This window comes from Castanea sativa, chromosome 4, assembly GCF_040712315.1.
Source record: "Castanea sativa cultivar Marrone di Chiusa Pesio chromosome 4, ASM4071231v1".
In the NCBI taxonomy this organism is placed as follows: Eukaryota; Viridiplantae; Streptophyta; class Magnoliopsida; order Fagales; family Fagaceae; genus Castanea; species Castanea sativa.
The window spans coordinates 34478829-34485638 of NC_134016.1; positions in this window are offsets into that span (position 1 = coordinate 34478829).

Genomic DNA, 6810 nt, shown 5'->3' on the forward strand with positions numbered 1-6810 from the left:
CTCTCTCTCTCTCTCATATTTATGAGAAGTCTTTGTAAAAGAAATTATATTAATAAGAATAACGCATCAGTGTCATTGAGTCATCCTACATCAGTAAGGTGTGATATTGAAAAAGAGTTTATCATTTGCTCCGCGACACTAACTGCCGCATGCAGTTTTGGTGTTGGCGTGTGAGTGTATTCCTTTATCCCATCCCCCTTCCCTTATATGTGTGTGTGTGTGTGTGTGTGTGTGTTTCTCAAAAAAAAAAAAATAGTTGAATCATCCCATATCGGTAAGGTGTGATATTGAGAATGAGTTTATCACTTGCTTTGCGACACTAACTGCCGCATGCAGTTTTGGCGTTGGCGTGTGAGTGTATTCACTTATTTCATCTCCCTTCCCTTATGTGTGTGTGTGTGTGTGTGTTTCTCAAATAATTAAAGAAAAAAAAAAAAAAAAACCTCCTCCTTCCTTTATTCAAAATAAAGTGAGTTCAAATTTTTATTATTCTTTTTTGATTGATTTGGGCTGGAATCTGTATATTAGTTCTATTCCTAGGGTCAAGAATGTTTTCCTACATGTTTCTGATACTATGCTTTTATTTTTAGTCATATTTTTCAGCAATTTTTTTTAAATGATTAATGTTTAGGTTGTGTTTGGTTGCTGAGAAAGGTTTGGAAGAAGCAAACAAACTTAATTAGGTTTTTTAAGTTTTCTTTTTCCATGCTGTGGTTGATTAGCAAAGAAAATTAATTAAAGTTTTGACTATTTTGAATGTTAGGTTTTTGCATTGGGGTTATTAACTTATTTGACTTAAATTTTTTGTTTTTATTATTTAATTGTTACACTATTTTCTTCACGACCAAATAATTAAGGATATGCTTTTTCATAAAAAAAAAAAAGAAAAAGATATGCTTTGTTTTCTAAATGTTATTCTGCTCTCTACTTATATTATTATTTTTTGTTTAATCTATTAGAGTTTTAAGTGTTGATTCAGCCAAAAAAATAATAATTGTGTTTTCGTTGTTTACCATTTGTTTTAATCTCTCTACGTCCTCAATTTTAATGTCTAAATATTTTTTTTTTCTCAATATCTATTAGATATGTTGTGGATAAGCAAGAGTCTATTTATTTATATTATATATGTGGGATACAAGAATTTAAAAAAGGGTAATTGCGCCACATATCATGCCCACGGTTGAGGAGGGCCATTATCAAGCCGAGAAGGTCACACCCTCGGGCGGTGAGGACACGTCAATGGCACGTTACCAGAGAAGGTCATACTATAGAGAAAGAGTTTTGAGGAAAGGGTTAGCCCTAACATGAGTGAAGGGACGGTGAGATTACAAGAGAGTGACCGTGTTCCATGACAACAGGGGTAAGGATCAACTCTTAAATCAAAAGATCTAAACGCTAAAGCTAACCCGCTCTGATACCACTTGTACATTTTTAGACTCCTTAAAAAACAGATGTTTAACCTAGTTATTCAGCCAATTAATTACTTAAGTAAATTATTCAAATCTATGTTAACACAAGTAAATCATATCAAGTAAACAATGCGAAAAATAAAGAACACAACGATATGATAACCCAGGAAAACCAAACCGGTAAAAAACCTGGGGAAGATTTAACATAGCTATCCTCAAGGTAAAACAAGATCCACTATGAAAGAATTGAAATTTTACAATAGCGACTTAGACCACTAATATCCTATTGCTACCTCGAGTAGAAAACTTGCTACCTCGAGTAAAAAACTTACTACCACGAGTAAAAAACTTACTACCACGACCAGGTGACAGCTCCGAGTCTACGGACTATTTCTTTCTCAGATCCACAGCATCCACAAGTACACCCACTTGCGTTTTTCTTTAAACTCTTGAAACAGCAACTGAAGCGATCACCAAGCTCTCGACATCAATCTTGATCTTGATAACCCTAAGTATGTATGAAGGTAAATATCTCTAGATCTCACAAGAGATTCACACACACAGTATATCAACAACCTTTAAAACATGGTTAGGGTTTTTCTATTTATATGAGACGCAAAACATAAAACCCTACACGTCAAACGGACTTGGGCTGAGTTGGAAAATTCTGCAGAAAAACAATCTGCACAATTTTCGATCGATCGAGCCTTGCAGAAATTGAATAGTAATTTCCTACAATTAATCGATTCCAACTTTACATAAACACATACTTTGAGCAACCTAAATCTAGACTAAACGTTTTGATCATGGTTTATCAACATATATATTGAAGTTCTAATATATTAGTTCCTAATTTCTTAGAACCTAACATATATTTAAGAACTACTCTCCTCGGATTTTGGCCGAGGAGTGATTTTCTTTGCGCTAGCTTAATTTTCTTTACTTTCCTACTATCCTTAATCCACTGTGCGTGTTGGTCTTTCCATTGAAGCACAGCCTATAAGCCCACTCTCTACAAATTTATTATGTTGGGCTCTCTAGGCCCTAGTCCTATCGCTTTTTGGGCCTAGGATTCAAAACCTGCCCTTACAATATGTTTTTGAGATGGAACATTTTGAAATGTTAGTGCAAAAATTCATATAAATGATCAATTAAATATTTAGTAGATAATTTAAAAAATGTGCCCTACCTATCACAGTGCTCATTCATTGCATTGGTTACACAAATAACAACAAGCATAATTCGATCTTATTGTACGAAATAAGATAGAGAACGAATTAATTCGATCATTTAGCATTCTAAATTTTCATTTATAATATCATGCATCGCATAAGATACAAGCCAGTTTTACTAATTTGGTGCTTCAATTATTGAATGCAGTTGAATTTGATCCATCAACCATTAATTGTAACAATTGTTTTAATTATATTGGTTCAATTCTTCAACTTTTAAAATCGAGTCAATTTTATTTTTGAAGATCATATTCATTTAAATTTATCAAAATTAACTCAAGTGGTAAATGAAGAATATTTTAAAAGATTATTATGGAAGGATAATTATTAGGTATTTCAGGAGTACCATAAATGCATAGTCCCCCATTTCATATGAATAGTAGGTCCTACCATGAATTTAATAAGTGAGACCCACTATTCATGTGAGAAGAGAGAGTACACATTTATGATACTTCGGTAGTACACAATAATTTCTCATTATGGAAGTAGATTTCAGTTAACTCAACTGATAAAGTATATTGTCATTGAATAAAAGATTAGGGATTTGAATTCCATTTATATTAAAAACTGATTGATGTCTTAGCTGAGTAATTCTTAGGTGCTCCCGGAGTGCGAAAAATGGTAATCCCTCCTCTCACATTCATGGTGGGTCCACTCATCAAATTCGTAGTGGGGTCTACCATAAATGTGAGAGGAATGAACACTATTTCACTATACTCCGGGAGTACCTAAGAATTTTTCGTCTTAGCTTGACGCTAAGAGCAATCATTATGGAGACGTTATTGTTTGAAATTTTATTGTATCTATATATATAAAAAAAAAAGATCATTATGGAATGTGTAAAAAAATTAATACCAATTGAATTTTGAATATTAATTTAATTTTAAGAAATTCAAGGATGACATTGACTTTTTTTTTTTTTTTAAGAGATAGTTTCAACTTATAATATTTACTTATGATGATTGTTTTTTTATCATCAGATTAAGACACTAATTAGTTTTTTGGTATAAACGAGAATGAGTTTCAGATATCTTATTCGATGACAAGAAACGTTATCATTTAAGTTAACTAGAACCCACAAGAATGATACTGACTTGATTTTGAAATTTAAGTAATTAAAATTTACATAATTAATAGTTGAAGAACCAAATTAAACTTTGCTCAATAATTAGTGGACCAAATTAGTAATTTAATCTATGTAAAAAAAAAAAAAAAGTGTGAACATGCAAATTCAAACCTTCTTCAGGCAAGTCCTTCTAATGTCTATTGTCTACTTGTCTCTATTTTGCTTGTATAGCATGTAGTGACTTTTTTTTTTCTTTGAATCTGGCAATTTATCTACCATTTTGACATGACTTATGCAACTCCTGTTAAGTCCCGTTCACTCCCTTTAAAATGTTTCTTTCGTTGCTGATCTAGCACATCGACTGCGACATTAATATCCACTCTCTGAGTTTCTGTGCTTCAGCTTGTTTACGAACAATAGTGTTACAGTCCATTGACATAACATTTCATCCGTATTGTTCACAAACCCTAAGGGATTGGTATGTCATTTCATTCCTAATTTGGGTAAGAATCTTTTTTCAAAATAGAATATTCCCTTTGATTTAATCGTAATTTAAAAGACCATAAACTTAACGGTTGTATTTGTACAAACTTTAAAGTAAAATGTCGTAATCTTCTTCCAACAGTGTTGGAAGGTTGTGAAAGCAACGTATGATTGGTTATTGTCATATGTAACACCCCATAACATTCTTATGATTGGTAATTGCTATATGTAACACTCCATGACATTCTTTCAACAATGGCAACCCCACATGTAACATCCCATAACATTTTTTCAACAATGGCAACAACCCATAACATTCTTCATGTTGGAAGGTTGTGAAAGCAACGTATGATTGGTTATTGCCATATGTAACACCTCAATCCTCATGTCAACAATATTGTCTGCTTTGAGCCTCATACCCCTCATGACTTTGTTCTTTCAAAGTACAGATTAGGAAAAAATAAGTTGTTAATATTTTGGATATTCAATCCATATACAATGCCTTCTCCTTTACCACACCCAAGTGATGTGAGATTCATGGATTGCAGACTTCTCTTTTGGGTCACTACAATTATGATTGGTTATTGAGTATTCTTTATTATTTTTATTATGTGATGTTTGGCAAATGTTCATTGGTATTTAAATATTAACCACAAGACTTGCTACGAAGCATGTGACTATTCCTAATTGATTGTTTTAAATGTACTACGTAAACTTAGTGGTATGAAGCAATCCGTGATTGGTTGAAATTTAATCTCTATGTTTTATAAAAGCTACTAATGCAACATGAGGCCAATTATAGATTATTTCGGGAGTACAATTATTGTATAAAATAATTTTTTTGTAATTGGTTGTCTTGAATGTACATCATAAACTTGGTTGAAAATTTTTGTCTTTGAATAAAATCTACTAATGCAACCAAATGGCAGTTATAAAATATTTCAGGAGTTTAATAAATGTATATTCTTTCCTCTCTCGTAATATTGGGATCCACTAATTATATATATGATGAAACCTTCTATTCATATAAGAGAAATTCCTGAAATGCTAAATTTTATAATTTTCCTGAAATGCTAGTGAATAGAAATTCCTGCCCAATTACCAATACTTGATTCTATCTTCTATTAACCAATTAAGATTTTGCTAGACGAATCTGGCTATCTAAAGAAGCCTAAGAAAATAGCACCAACAATTCTGCATAATGGTTAAAATTTTCCTAAGAAAAGAACATATAGCTTGAAACACAAGTAAATAAAATATGATTCATAGTGATTCAATCACAAGCCTAAAATGAATACCTGATAAACGGGTTGAGTTAGTATTTTAAGGTTTTTAACTTTTTTCAGTTAGTGAATTAATAACATAGTATAATTTAAATAATTTATTTTAAAATGGAAAGTCAAGATTAAAAAAATTACGCAATCAAGTTTTTAAGAATTCTAGAGGATTTTAAGCCGTTATACTTCTAGCGAGAGTGGAACTGCTATTATGGATAAGATAAAACATGGGCTTGCAGCTTGTTATGGAAACTTTAAGCATGAATCTTTTTTTTTTAATTTTTTATAGAGTTTTAATTTATAGCGTCTGCTCCTGATAAATCAAAACGCTAATCAATTTTTGGTGTAAAGCATGGACTTCAATCCTCATTGTTGTTGAGATTTGAGAAGCCGCAAAGCTATTACTTTGCCAAGGAGTAACTCTAATAACAACAGGCCAGCACGTTCATCAAACAAACCCAAAAAAACAAACAAACAACAACAGGCCAACACAAGTTATTGTGATTGGGCCATTTATTTGTCATGGCCCATCCAAGATTTTCTCAGATACTCTTAGGCTAGAGCCTTGGGCCCAAAGTATTCATTCATCTCTGTTCAGATGTCTGAGTACTATATAATATAGTCCTCTCATACATCTCAAACCCTGAACAATATTTTTACCAAAAAAAAAAAAAAAAACCCTGAATAATATTGGCTGAATATAAATAAATAAAAAATGGAATAACAATATTTTTTTTTCTTTTAATTATAGGATATATCAACTACTGAGCATATGAATTATTTAGCCAGTCAATATCTATGCTTCTTTTCAGAAACAAAAGCATTTAGTTAAGATTGACAGGAAAACTTAAAATCTGGCTTTTAATGATTTGTGTAATCCAAAGTCAAAATCATTATATTAAGTCTTTTGAGAAGTTGGAAGTAATCAATTTATAGTTTTTTTTTTGGGTTGATAATGATGGAACAATGAGCTTCTTAATCAAAAAAGACAGCTCAATGATCTTGTCTGGGGGCGTCTCTTTCACTTGAACCCCTTGACTATTGTGCTGAAGGAATCTAAATAATAAACTTATGATTCTTCTCTTTGAGGTGCTGAAATAGTCATAGAAGATAGAACCAATGTAGATGAATGATATCGTGATTTTATTTATTTATTTATTTGAGACCTGGGTTGGGTTGGATTGGATCGGGTTCAAGTTTTTTTTTTTTTTTTTATAATAATTTTGATATTTTAAAATTAATTTTGATGAATTTGAAATTTTAAAATATATTTTGGTACGATATGGTTTTGTAATAATTAATTGAAAAAATGGGGGATTAAATAGTTGATGAAAGCCTAATTT